The 14530-nt window shown below is 42.4% G+C and overlaps 1 pseudogene; it reads right to left on the reverse strand.

Annotated features, from left to right (window-relative positions):
- Nucleotides 1-3014: 3014 nt before the first annotated feature.
- LOC122115622 overlaps nucleotides 3015-14530 on the reverse strand; it is a 75853-nt pseudogene continuing 64337 nt past the window's right edge.

A 14530-nucleotide genomic window follows, 5' to 3' on the forward strand; every position in this document is an offset into this window, starting at 1 on the left:
GGGGCTTTTGAACAACAATCTCTCCAACAACAATCTCCTTGGCCTTTGCAAGCTGCCTTTTCAGGTATTGCATAGAAAGCCCCCTTGCTGTGTGCTCTGCCACAACACTAAGACCATCAGTGTTGTAGGATGATGGGGAAACTTCTCCCAGGACAGAATGTGGCCATTGTTATGTTTAGCAAATAATTAACCTGTCAAACTGGGCACCAGTGGCCCTTGACTGTAAACCTAGCTACTCAGGAGGCAGAGATATAGTATGCCAGTAAAAAACCAGCTTGGGCAGGAAAGGCCTTGAGACACTTATCTCCAAGAAACCACCAGAAAACTGGAAGTGGCACTGTGGCTCAAGTGATAGAGAGCTAGACTTGAGCTGAAGAACAGAGAGACAGCCCCTAGGCCTAAAGTTCAAGTCCCATGACCGACAAAATAAAGGAAAAAAAAGTAAAAGAAAGAAAGAAAGAAAGGGAAAAAGGAAAGAGAGAAAGAGAGAGAGAGAAAGAAAGAAAGAAAGAAAGAAAGAAAGAAAGAAAGAAAGAAAGAAAGAAAGAAAGAAAGAAAGAAAGAAAGAAAGAAAGAAAGAAAGAAAGAAAGAAAGAAAGAAAGAAAGAAAGAAAGAAAGGAAGAAGAAAAAGTCGAAAGAAAAAAACCTGTCATGATGAGAGATATGGCAAAGCTCCAGCCTCTGCAGATAAAGACATCCTGACCTGGGAGATGGCTCAAAAACAGAGGCACTGTTACATTCTCCTGGTAAGAACCAAAGCTCCCACTGGAGCCCATACCATTAGAATGGAGCAGATTCGCAGCACATGCCTACAGCCCCAAGTCAGTGTGGCCAGAGTGATCAGCAGCCAAGCTTCCAAGTCCCCTTTGATTCCTGCCTCCTGGGCACATTGTGGGCCAGCTCAGAAGGAGGTTTCAGAAGAGCATAAAGAGCCATGAAGCAAAGCAGTCGTGTAGAAACACAAAGCACATGACTCTCACCTCTGGTCTTCCAGAGTTATTCTCAGATTATTTTGTGGATAAGAAGATGTGAGTGAATCATCTTGCTTCCTGAAAAATATCTCTGTATAGGTAGGCATTATTTGCCTCACACTGAAAGGCAACCACTTCTCAAAAGGCTGGTCTCATCTGTGGCCAATAAATTTCCTTTTCCCGGCCATCATCCCTTTAACAGACATCTGTATGTTGGCTGATAGCACATCCGTGAATGGAGATGTACCTGCGAAGGTTTTGAATCCATAGTGGTCCATGATGTCCTATCACCATTTCTCTCCCACTGTCATCTCAGAATTAGACCAGAAGCTGGTTGCAATCACAGCACATATCAACACAAGACTGTCAATACCTGAACCTTGTCAAAGTCTACTTCAAAAATAGCTTTCAGTTTCAATCTATGTCTGACAGAGTATCTACCCCCTACTTTTTTGGTCTAGGATATATGGAGCTATAAACTGGGAGACTTAGAGAATAAGATTAGAGAGAATGGGTCTCCTAGACAGGATCTACTATAGGTATGACAAGTTAGAAGGAAAAAGAAACAGCATAAGGAAATATTAACATGGCCAAAGTGGTCAAAAGACATCTCTCCAATGCAAGAATGTGTTTCTGACAAACCTGTTCTTGTTGGGCCATGGCCTGGTATGATGGTGCCACTTTACACTCTGGTCCCAATAGAGTAACATACATGTCATGGCTTCTTCCTTCCATGGCCTAGGCTGACTACCAGAGGTTTATTCCCTGTTTTTACCTCTGCTTTCTAAAAGGGTACACACATCAAGGGGCTCTCTTCTTTCCCCCTACAAATATTCTACCAATGTTCCCTCGTTTCACAACTCCTCATTGCCAATCTAGGTGCTGCTGTTCTATGAGTACTAATGTATCCTCTCCTGAGCCTAACATTTGTTGCCTTTCCTCCTTTTGGTGCTGGGGACTGAACTGAGAGTCATGTGCATGCCAGGGATGTACTCTACTACTGAGCTGCATCTTCACCTCTGAACTTTGTTTATCAAACTTGTCAAGAACTCTATTAAGTATTTGATACAATTACTAAGGTACATGAGAATAAGGGAGATGCTGCACTTAGCAATTGGACAAAAATTCACCGATCTATAGGAATCACCTCCACATTAGCTTGTGTGGCAATGAATGCAGAGCTCTGGCTAGGAGAAAACAAAAGTCATGCCTGAGAAATACATGGTGGTCTACTGGTAAAATTATCAACAGGAGTTTTCTAAGGAGTGAGGCATGAGTCATTAATTATGAACCAAGAACTACTTCTTCAAAAGTGTAAAGAAATAAGCCAAAGCCACCAGAAAAGACTCATGAAAAGACTCATAAATGGGTACTTAAGAGAAAACAAAAATGTTCTTAGTCAAACACTGGTAGATAGGATGGGTGGTGCCTCCATCACAGCTTGGCCTCAATCCTTAACCCACTGAGGAATGAGAGTGCCTTGGCCAGGCCTGCCTTCAGTTCTGACCCAGCAGCCTTAGAAGATTTGGGTTCATCCAACCTGGTAAGTTCTAGGACAAGAGACCCAGGGGTATCAACACTTACTCCCTAGGACTCCCACAATGGAAGCTATTTGCACTTTGATCTCCCTGGGGCAAGGACACAAAATAACCTGCTTCTAGTCACAGATCACTCTCTGGGACAGTTTACTGTCTAATGAGTGAGACCAGCTTGGCTTAAAGATCTCTATCCCACCCCTCCCCACCCTACCCCAACCTCAGGGCTGGTAGAGGAAAACTTACGGAACTTACCATCTCCCAACTTTACTAGCAACAAGGTACTTGCACCTCACCCAGAAGTACCTTTTCCTTAGAGCTTTCTATAAGTTGCAGTATTCCCATAGCCCTGTTTCTGTAGAAAAAGGTACTCTTACAGGTTATTGGTGGCCATGGAGGAATGCTTGGCACAGACAACCTGCCTGGAGCCTCACTGAAAGAAGAGTGAAAGATTCTGGCAAAAAGAACCAGTGATTGATTTGGCCTCCAGTGAAAACAGAAGTGTTCACCCTCTTCCTGGCCATTGTAGGTTCTAAGCAATTGAGATTTCTGTTTCACTCATGTAAAGTAAACATACCCAACAGGCTAGATCCATCCACCCTTATATCCTTACAACACCCTGTGGGCCTCAGACAGCTTTGACTGCTGGAAAAATGAACATGAGAATGGGTCATTGGGAGAGGCCATGTCTCCCCTCCTCTGTTTGACTTGGAAGTACTGTGTCAAGCAGTTCTTGATACACTATGGGATTGGTCAGCTTCTCAGCCTCTCACTCCCTCAAACAGCTAGAATCACTTCTGTACTTAAAGCTGCCAGACACCTTGAGAAACTACCCTGGCAACCAGGAACTTGCACTCATCCTGTGAGTGCTGCTTCATTGCCAACTGAACTCTAAACACAGGGATCAGTGTTCCTGATACTGTTTCTGGGGAATGTGACTGAAATCCCTCTGATGGGACATGAGACAAGAACCTGTGGTTGTCTGAAGGAGAAGTAGCATCTGGATCTAGTTTTCTTTCTCTTCAAACTGCTTTTTTGCTACTTGCATGCTTTTGAGAGATTGAAAACTATAAAACTGGGCCAGGGGGAAAACAACAACATTGGCACTTGTCATCCTCCTCTTCAAAATAGCAGAAAAACCATGAATTTAATACTCCTCTTGAGCACCAGTCCTATATTGCTAAGATTAAATCCTTCTGGCCAAATTTATATTTCAAATACACTGAAAGAATAAAAAGGATTCTAAAGAAGAATAAGGGCTCAGGGTATAAAATGTATACTTCTTTATTTATACAAATAGGGTTTTAAAACAATCATATTTAAAAGAAATCTGCATTTTTACATTCACTGTCAGTGAGTTCCTGACAGAGAAGGCTGAGCATGATGATACATAGCAAGGTCCCACTGCAGGACAACAGTAGCTCAGGAAAGCACCATTTATTTGAGAAGCAGTAGGCAGGCTCTGGCATTCCTGTTGCACTGCTAGCAATGGGAAGTCTTAAACCTCTTCTTCCACAAGACTTCTTCAAATTCCCCCTGTTCATCAGCAGTGGCATCTTTGATTTGCTGGTACTTGGACACCGGGTCATTGATGTTGCTTTCAACCTCAGTGAACTCCATCTCATCCATGCCCTCACCTGTATACCAGTGCAAGAATGCCTTGTGCTGCAACATGGCACTGAACTGCTCTGAGGTGTGCTTGAAGGGTTCCTGGATGGCCGTGTTGTTGCCAATGAATGTGGCCAACATCGTGAGGCCATGTGTGGGGATGTCACACACAAGTGTCTTCACGTTGTTGGGGATCCATTCCGCAAAGTAGCTGCTGTTCTTGTTCTGCAAGTTGAGCATCTGCTCATCCACCTCCTTCATGGACATGCGGCCTCGGAAGATGGCAGCCGCTGTCAGGTAGAAGCCATGGCGGGGATCACAGGTGACCATCGTGTTCTTGGTGTAAACATCTGCTGGGTGAGCTTGGGCACTGAGAGAGCATTGTACTGCTGGCTGGCACGGCTAGTCAGGGGTGCAAGGCCAGGCATGAAGAAGCGCAGGCAGGGCAAGGACACCGTGTTCACAGCCAGCTTGCGCAGGTCTGCATTCCGCTGGGCAGGGAAGCGCAGGCAGGTGATGACCTTGATCATGGTAGCCAACACCAGGTGGTTCAGGTCTCCATAGGTGGGCATGGGCAGCTTCAGAGTGCAAAAGCAGATGTCATACAGGGCCTTGTTGTCAATGCATAACGTTTCATCTGCATTTTCCACCAACTGGTGGACAGACAAGATGGTGTTGTAGGGTTAGGTGAGGATGATAGGGTTAGGTGGATAAAGGCTCAGCCCAGCACTGGGAACTAGAGTGTCTGGATGTTAGGGAGGTGGGGTGCCCGTTAGCCATCTCCCATGGACTATGATGACATATCAAATATGAAGTTGTCTGGTCTGAAACTCTGGCCAAATGGTTCCAATCTCACTGAGTCTAAGGTGCCAGTGTCCAACATCTTGGGCAAGGGCATGACACTGAAGGTGTTCATGATGCTGTCTGGGAACTCCTCTCGGATCTTGTTGAGAATCAGGGTGCCCATGCCTGACCTGGTGCCACCTCCCAGGGAGTAGGCCAGCTAGAAACCCTGGAGACAGACACACCTTTCTGCTCACCACTTCCAGCACTGACTCCACCAGCTCGGTTCCCTCTGTGTAGTGGCCCTTGGCCCAGTTATTGCCTGCTCTGTTCTGGCCTATCAGACACAAAGACATGATGAGACACATACTCCAGGAATAATGACTTTGCTATATGCATTGTGAAGACTATAGGCTCCTCTGAGCAACTTTGGCTATTATTTTAGATACACTGGTGAAATAAAGGAAATGTTTTCTTTTTTGGGGTCCAGTCGTGGGCCTGAACTCTGGGCCTGGGCGCTGTCCCTCAGCTCTTCAGCTCAAGGCTAGTGCTCTACCACTTAAGCCACAGCACCACTTCTGGCTTTTTTTCCTGATTATATGGTGCTGAGGAATCGAACCGAGGGCCTCATGCATGCAAGGCAAGCACGGTACTGCTGAGCCACCTTCCTAGCCCCCAGGAAATGTTTTCAATGTATCTGGGACCCTACAAATCAACCAGGTTCTAAAGAAAGTAAAGACAATGTGGAGGAAGATACATTTTAACCCAAACCACGTACTTCTAAAAATGAACAGAGCCTGGTGATGGGAAGGGGTCTTAGTGGTAGAGTGCTTGCCTCACATGCACAAGGCCCTGGGATCGATTCCTCAACACCACATAAACAGAAAAAGCCAGAAGGGATGCTGTGGTTCAAGCGGTAGAGTGCTTGCCTTGAGCTGAAGAGCTGAGGTACAGTGCTCAGGCCCAGAGTTCAAGCCCCACGACCGACCAAAAAAAATGAACAGAGCCTGCCTCAATACTGGAAAAGTACTTACTTTCACAGGAGGAACAGGAGAACAGAATGGTCAGAGGGAAGCTAAGCTGCAGGCACTTGTCTGCACCTTGCTCACACATAGCTGTGCTTTGATTTCTGGTGTCCTGAAATGGTTCCCTGTTATTGCCAGGTATTTGAAAGGGCCAGCAGCGCTGAAACCTTGTTGGAGGCATTCCCTGCTCACTGTTCATTCCCTTCAGAGGCTGTTTGCAGACTGGTATTTATCTGTGCTGATTGAGTGGACAGGGACATGACTCCCGTGGACTGAAATAGGTGGGTTAGGTGAGGATGATATCTAGTTGAATAAAGGCTCAGCTCAGCTCTGGGAACTGGAGTGTCTGGATGTTACGAAGGAGGGGTGCCTGTTAGCCATCTTCTATGGACCATGCTGACGTACTAAATATGAAGTGTCTGGTCTGAAACTCTATGGTTCTGATCCTACTAAGTCTAAGGTGCCAGGCTCTAGGTCCACCATGATGGCCCGAGGAACATATTTGTTGCCTGTGGGAACAAGAGTTGACTTGGGCCTATACTTGACAAGGAACTTAGGAGCAGAGCTTATGATTCTAAGTGGCTCTCAGCATTCATTATAGAAATTACAGCATTTCAGACATGGAAACAGAAAAGATATCTTGAGAATGAATCACCATGCAAGAGGCTTCAGCAACTTTAAGGACGTTTGCAGTTGTCTATTTCCATGCATTTTATTCCTTTGCTTTGGGCATGGTGGCTGAAATCTCAGCTACTCAGGAGGCAAAGATGAGGATCAGGCTTTGAGTCTAATGGGGCAAAAGAAAGATGACAACACCTTTTTTTTGTTGTTGTTGTTCATGGTGGGGCTTGAACTCTGGGCCTGGGCACTGTCCCTCAGCTCTTCAGCTCAAGGCTAGCACTCTATCACTTGAGCCACAGTCCAACTTTCAGTTTTCTGAGTTGTTTATTGTAGATAAGGTTCTCAGGAACTTTCCTGCCCAGGCTGGATTTGAACGATGATTCTCATTTCTCAGCCTCCTGAGTAGCTAGGATTATTGGTGTGAGTCATCATTGCCTATCAGCAAGAAGCTTTCTCTTTTTTGTTAATTTTATTTTTATTGTAAAGGTGCTGTATAGAGGAGTTACAGTTACATGAGTAAGGAAATGAGAACATTTATTGTCGAACATTGTTACCCACTCCTTTGTTGTTCTCCCACTATCCCTTCCCTTCCCCAATTAAAAGTAGCTAGGTGCAGAGCACCAGTGGCTCATGCCTATAATCTTAGCAACTATGGAGTTGGAGATCATCACTGTTCAAAACCAGCCTGGGCAGGAAAGTCTGTGAGACTCTTATCTCCAATAAACTGATAGAAAACCAGAAATGGCACTGTGGCTTAAGTGGTAGGGCTGCTTGTCTTGAACAGAAGAGTTGGGGCACAGTGCATAGGCCCAGAGTTTAAGTGCCACTGCCGACAAAAAAACAAACAAATAAAACAAAAGAGCCAGGTGTGGCTCTTCAGCAAGTAGATGTAGGGGAAATTCAAGTATAATGCTTTCCTGGGGAAAATACATAAAATTCATATTTCTTGTGTTATAATTTTTCAATAATTGTTATCAAATAGCACATTTCCCTGTATTCAAATACTCAGAGCAACCTTGGGCAATTACTTGCAATTTGCCATTTAACCTGATTTTTCAAAAGGGATATCAGTTAAAATGATATAAACATGAGTTTGAGACTGCCCCCTTCCTAAACAATGACATGAAGAAAACTGGCCATCCTGCCTGATATACAGGATCTAATAAAGACACAACATAAAATACTGTTCATAGCAGTGACACAATTCCACACAACGACTCTCAACCAAGGAACCACAAGATTAAAGTCTTATATCTTACTTAAGCAATATCACCACAAAATACGAAGGTGAGGACATCCCCAAATGTAGATCTATAAAACTCAAATACATTAAATAGCTCTGTCCTTTTGTTTGCACTTTTTCATTGGTTTATTACACAGGAAAACCAATTATCTACGATTCTGTTTGTATACAATGATGTAGAATGGAAACTCTTTATATAAAATTAAATGAATTTCACATTGACAGTTACAAAAACTGACAATCTACTCTGTAGACTTCAGTAAGGTTGTTTGTATTAGGAAAGACAATATATATCACTTAAAAGCAGTGTTTACACATTATTATTGGGTTTTTCTACATCACAACAATGTTTTTTACTTTAAAAACCTTAAAAAGAATTTATTGTTGGCTAAGTATTCATATTCAAAATGCTGAAGTCCAGAAGTGTTATAGATTTCAGGGTGAGACACTTTATTTATGCTTTATGATTTGGACTATTCACATATATATTAGTGACTGAACATCCCTCTTTAAAATTTTAAAATTTTCAATTTCAAAATTTTTTTTTAGAAATTTAATCTGTATTTTAAAGAGGGCAATGCAACTGGGCTCTGGTTGCTGAAGGGTGAAATTCTAGCTACTCAAAAGTCTGAGATCTTAGGATCGCAGATTGAAGCCAGCTGGGGCAGGAAATTCTGGGAGACTCTCATTTCCAAGAAACTACCTGAAATAGTTGGTGTCATGCCACCTCCTGCGGAGTCTGCATGAGATAGCCTTAGACAAAGAGCTTTAAGGAAGCATGCCTGCAGGAAGGGGGTGTTGGTTCAAGGCTTCCCATACACTTGGCTGCACCTTTATAGCCTCTACCTTTATTCTTACTATATTCTTCTTGGCTGTACATTCATTGCTTTTATTCTCGTTTTGGCTATTTTTCTATTGATCCGTGAACAGAGCATGTTGTTTCTTTCCAGTCCAATAGAGATGACTTCTCTAAATAATAAAGACTAGGACCAAAGATTAAATGTGGGCGATGCCCCAATCAATCATCTGATGTGACGCTGCCTCCAAAAACTCCTACAACTTCACAAGCGGTTTTGCGGCTCACGCATAGTAAACATAAAAACTTAAAATTTCCAAATATGTTACAACAAGCAGAATTAATGAATTAAACTAAGCTAGAAGGAGTTATCCCAGAAGCCCAGAGAGTTCTAAAAAAAGGAACCCCTGGTAATAAAAGGAAAAGAAAGATTGAAGAGATGAAGGACAATGCCTATGCCCAGAGTTGAAGCCCCATGACAAAAAAAAAAAAAAATCCAGGTGTGGCTAGTCAGCAAGTACAGGTAGGGGGAATTCAGTAAAAGGCTTTCCTGAGGAAATTCACAAGTGTATACTCAAAAATTAAAACAAAATATATGGTGGAGGGGCTCAGGTGGATACAGCACTTGACTTACAAGATTGAGGCCCCAAATTCGAACTACAATACCACCCTAAGAAAGGCAGGAACTCCTTCCTTGTCATTAGTATTCCCCAGGGACCTATTCTGCCACAGTATTGGAAGCCAGACAGGAGACACTCACTAGCTGCCTCGTTGTAATATACCTCGATTCTCTGCAGCTGTAAGCTGCTGTCTACATAATAGTTGCCAGTGCAGTCAATGTTGTGCTCGTCGCTTAGCATTTCCCAAAACTGAGATGGAACTAGAAGTGTATTATGGCCTAAAATGTTAACTGTCCAAACAATGGATTTTAAAATAACTATAAGAAATCCAAGTCCTGTTGACACAAATATTTTTGTAAAAAAATTAATTTTTTAAATTAAAAAAAGCACAAAAATTGATGGTATTTTAGTTTTGTTAATCTCTTTGCTATCTGGCTGAATAGAAGACATCTGGGTTCTCCTATGTTTATTCTATCTTACGAGATACCATATTCTGTTTGGATTCTATGATGAGAACCTGGCCTTATATGGACATGAAATTGCCAAAGCAGTAACTTGAAGACTCAGCTAGAAGGGTCTCCAGAACCCCAAGGGTCCTCAGAGCATACACCGACAACCACGGATTTAGAAAACACCCAACTTAAAGGAACTGAGATAGGGCATGAAAACTCAGAGAAATTTGCATTAAGGTTGATGAACTGTTCTCAATTATCTAATACTCATCAGTTGACAAAAAGGGAATCCTCTGTATCTGTCAGCTCAAAGACACTGCACTCCTTTCTTTCAAATCAGACCAAAAATGCATTAGTCTATTCCCAGGAAACTAAGTACAATGACTTGAGTCTCAGGTAAGACTAAGACATGCAAGGGATTTGAAACCACCCCAGCCTTGCTTAAAAAACCACACCCACCTGGGCCACACAAATTAGGGAAATTGGGGAAACTATCTGGGGGACTTGATTTCTAGGAGGTTAGGGACTACTATGGAGCCCCACCTACCTCAGCCTAGACATGACCACCACCACCTGCACCCTCCAACCCCGTCCTCTTCCTCCTTATCCCCCTAAATTTGAGACTAGGATCCTAGGCCAGTGTCATGCTCCCCTTTGAGCCAATCTGGTTGCCACAGTGGCTTGCCTGTATGTACACGATCTCCCTCACGGTGTAGGGCTGCAAAGCAGTTGGATGCGTGTCCTCAGCAGTGGTGTACACCGAGGAAAACAGGTAGGGCTGGGGAGCAGGAATCTGACACAGCCAACTCAGATCCCCATTTAAACCTCTGGTTGTTATGGGGCAGAGGAGATGGGGTGGACTTGATAGGCAGAGCCAGCAGGTGCTCCAACTCAGTCTGCCTACTGCTGGGTAGTCAGAGATAGCTACCTGTTATCACTTAGCCCTGGCATCCAGCTGTCAGCCTCAAGTCAATTAGCACAGCTGCCACTATATTTGGAACCTCTTGCCACACTGCCATCCACCTCCCACCCTGACTCACAAGAGAGGCTGAACCCTGGGATCCAGGAAGCAAGAGGAGGGGCTTCCTCTACACAAGGTACTTGTGCCAGAAGCCAAGAACAAGCCTACCATCTATTTTTGATAGGAGGGCCTAGAACTGAAGGGGCACGTTCTGTTGGATTCCATGACTGATTTCCATTCTGGGAAGAGTCAGGGGCTTAGGGCCTTGCCTTCATACTCAAGTTTTCTTTTCTTTTCTCTTAAAAGCAGCTTGCTTTATTACTTAAGCCATAGGTCTACTACAGTCTACTTTTTGTTTCATTTGGCTTCTGCTCCAAGAGTGAGAACTCAGCTCCTGCTCTGTGTGTGTGTGTGTGTGTGTGTGTGTGTGTGTGTGTGTGTGTGTGTGTGTGTGTTTGGCTGGAGTTAGGCACGTTGGTGTTAGGGCTTGAAATTAAGGCCTGGTGACTCTTTCTGAGATTTTTACTATTATTGAGATTAGGTGATTACCTAAATTTCTCTTATTTCAGAATATTGTGGAATAGTGATATTTAGTTGAAGTCACAAACATACTTTAACCTTCACAATGCAAATTGTCATTATTATGGTCGATAAAGTTTGTGAATTCTATAAGCTTTGACAATACAATTCTATAAGCTTTGACAATACAATTATTTCTTCCAGGTGATATATACATTTCTTTCCTTTTGCTTATTGTAAGACGTTCTGTCTTTCACTCTCATTCCTCTCCTCTCTTTCTGAGGTTTTATTGATTTACTTAGTTAACTGAAGGGTAGATGGCTCTACTACTTGAGCCACAGCTAAACTTCTGCCTTTTTTAAGTGATTAATATGAGGCAAGAATTCCATGGGTAGTCCAGGGCAGTACAGAGAGGCTTGAAATCTGAGGATCAGAGTTCAAAGTCAGCCTGGGCAGGAAAGTCAATGAGCCTCTTATCTCCAGTCAACCTAATAGGTGGAAGATAGTAGAGCTGTAGCCTTGAGCAAAACACTTCAATTTTAAGTCCCTCGACTGAACACACTGAAGCAAGTTTCATGGACTTTCCTGTCCAGTATGGCTTTGAACCATGACCTACAGATTTCTGTTTCCTTAGCATTCAGAATTATAAGTGTGAGTCAACATTTACAAATCTTTAATTACCTCTTCTTTCACCTTTTCAGTTATTTATTATTTCTTTCTTTTTGGCATTTGTTATTAGGCACTAGCTATTATGCTGATTTTTTGTTTCCTTGAAACTACCATGACCTACAACTTTGACCACAGGTAAACTACAGGCTGTTTTTCTTTTTTGCAGCTCTTTTTCTAGGGCTTAAACTCAGGTCACAGTGACTGAGGTTCTATTTTTTTTTAATTGAGTGGTGGTTCTTAGGTCTTGAAATTAAGTCATGATGACTTTCCTTGAGGTTTATTTATTTTTACCTTAATAGTAGCTGGTTTCACTACTTGAGTCACAGCTCAACTTTTGCATTTTTTTGTGGTTAATAGTAGATTAGAATATCAATAGAAAGTCAAGAGCATTACAGAAAGGACTGAAATCTGAGAATCATGTTTCAATGCCAGTCTTGGGCAAGAAAGTCAATGAGACAATTATCTCTAATAACCACCTAGAGGTTGGAAGAAGTAGACCTGTAGCCATGAGCAAAACATAGCAAGTTCAAGCCCCCATACTGAACACAGTAAAATATGTCTCCTGTACTTTCCTGCCTGGGCTGGCTTGAACCAAAGTCCTCAGTTTTCAGTAATCTGAGCAGGTAGAATTACAGTTTTGATTTAGAAGGCCTTAATATGCTCCCTTTCCACCTTTTCATTTATTTGATTGTCCCTTCCCCCTTTTTCAAAGTTCATGTCCTTTATTATTAGGGCCTACTCATTTATGCTCAGTATTTAATTAATTAATTTATTGATATTGTCAGTTTTGGGGCTTGAACTCAATGCCTAGGAACTGTCCATCAGGGACACAGCAGGCACACTACTATTTTCAGACATAGTGCCACTTCTACTTAGTTGGAAAAAACAGTCACCAGGGGACCTTTTAGCCGAGGCTGGCTTCCAAATGTGATTCTCAGATCTAAGCTTCCTGAGTAGCAAGGATTGCAGGCATGAGCCAGAGGCACCTGGCTTGTTTTTTTAGATCAAAACTAGCAGGCTCTATATTTAGGCCACACTACTTCACTGTCCATGAGATTTTTGGCCTTTTGTTTTTTGCTCAAAGCTAGCAGGAACAAAAACTCAACTCCTGAGGTCTTTTTTTTGGGGGGGGGAGGAGGCTTGAATTCAAGGCCTAGTGACTCTCGCTGAGGGTTGTTTTGTTTTGTTTTGGGTATTTTGTTTTTCATTTCAAAGCTAGCAGGCTCTACTACTTGAGCCTCAGCTCAACTTCCGCCTCTATTTTTCTTTTAGTGGTTAATAGTAAATAAGAGTCCCATGGGAACCAAGGCACTACACAGTATCCTAAAATCTAAGGATTACAGATTAAAGCCAGCCTGGGCTAGAAAGTCCATCAGTCTCATCTCCAATTCAGCACATGATACAGGAAGTAGTATTTTTAAACTTGAGTAAAAACCCTCAAGTTCAAGCCCATGTCTAGCACACTCAAAAAGAAGTTAGTTGGACTTTCCTGCCCAGGCTGGATTCGAACTGTGATCTTTACATTTCAGCTTGGATTAAAGATATGAGTCTATATTATAAAAAACTAATTGGCTCTTTTCTTCTTCAAATACATTTATTTATTTGTTGGTTCTCTGTCTTGTTTTTAGGGCCTCACCAATCCTGCTGAAGGATAGAATGCTCTAAAACTTTAGTAACAGTTGCAATTTGGTTCATTTTTTGGTTTTGGTGGTTAGTAGGAGGTAAGTATAGACACTCCCACAAGGTCCTGACTTATACTGATTGCGGTTCATTGTCAGGAGACAAGGAAAGTTCATGAGACTCTTATCTCAAATTAACCTCCAAAAGATTGGAAATGGTCAAGCAAAAACTTGTAGATCATATCCCAGAAAGGAACACACACACACTCATACACACACACACACACACACACACACACACACACACACACACACACACACACACACACACACACACACACACACACACACACAATGGGCTTTCCTGTCCTGGTTGGCTTGGAATAGTAATGCTCAATTTCAGTGTTTTGAGTAGCTAGAATTTCAAGTGTGAGCCACCAGTTTCTTGTTAATTTTTATCATTTTTAAGACTCTTTGTGCTCTCTTGCACTTTTTAAAAAAATTTATTTTGTGGTTGTCTTAGTGCTAGATCTGTTTTTCACTTACCTTTTTTAAAACTTTTTTTCTTAGCTTTTTTTATGCTCAAGGTTGCTGCTCTACCACTTCAGCCACAGTTCCACTTCTTTTTGCTGATTAGTTGGGAATAGGAGGCTCATTGATTTTCCTGCCCAGGCTGGCTGTGAACCACAGTCCTCAGGTTTGAGGATACTGTGTAGTGCCCTTGGCTTCCTGTGGGAAACTTCTGTCCTATTTACCACCAGAAGATAAAGAGTGTGGGGCAGAAGTTGATCTGTGGTTCAAATAAGAGAGCCTGCTAGCTTTGATTTAAAAAAAAATACTTGGAAGTCTAATTCTGGTACTAATTGTACACTATTCAAACAAAACAAAACAAAAAAACAAAAACAACTTATGCACAGTGACCAGGTAATAAGGATTCCTAACTGATAACCTGAACTCATTTCCCAAAGCCTTTTTTAGATATATATGGTCATTTGTGTCAGCAGAGGAGAGATTAAAGAACAAGGCTTTACAGGCCAGTTACTCAGGACTTGGAAATCAGGATCCATTGGCAAAGCTTTTCAGAAAATGACTAAAAACTCACTCTTC

The sequence above is a fragment of the Dipodomys spectabilis genome, unplaced genomic scaffold (genome assembly GCF_019054845.1).
Source record: "Dipodomys spectabilis isolate Male_0828 unplaced genomic scaffold, ASM1905484v1 ptg000122l, whole genome shotgun sequence".
Classification (NCBI taxonomy): Eukaryota; Metazoa; Chordata; class Mammalia; order Rodentia; family Heteromyidae; genus Dipodomys; species Dipodomys spectabilis.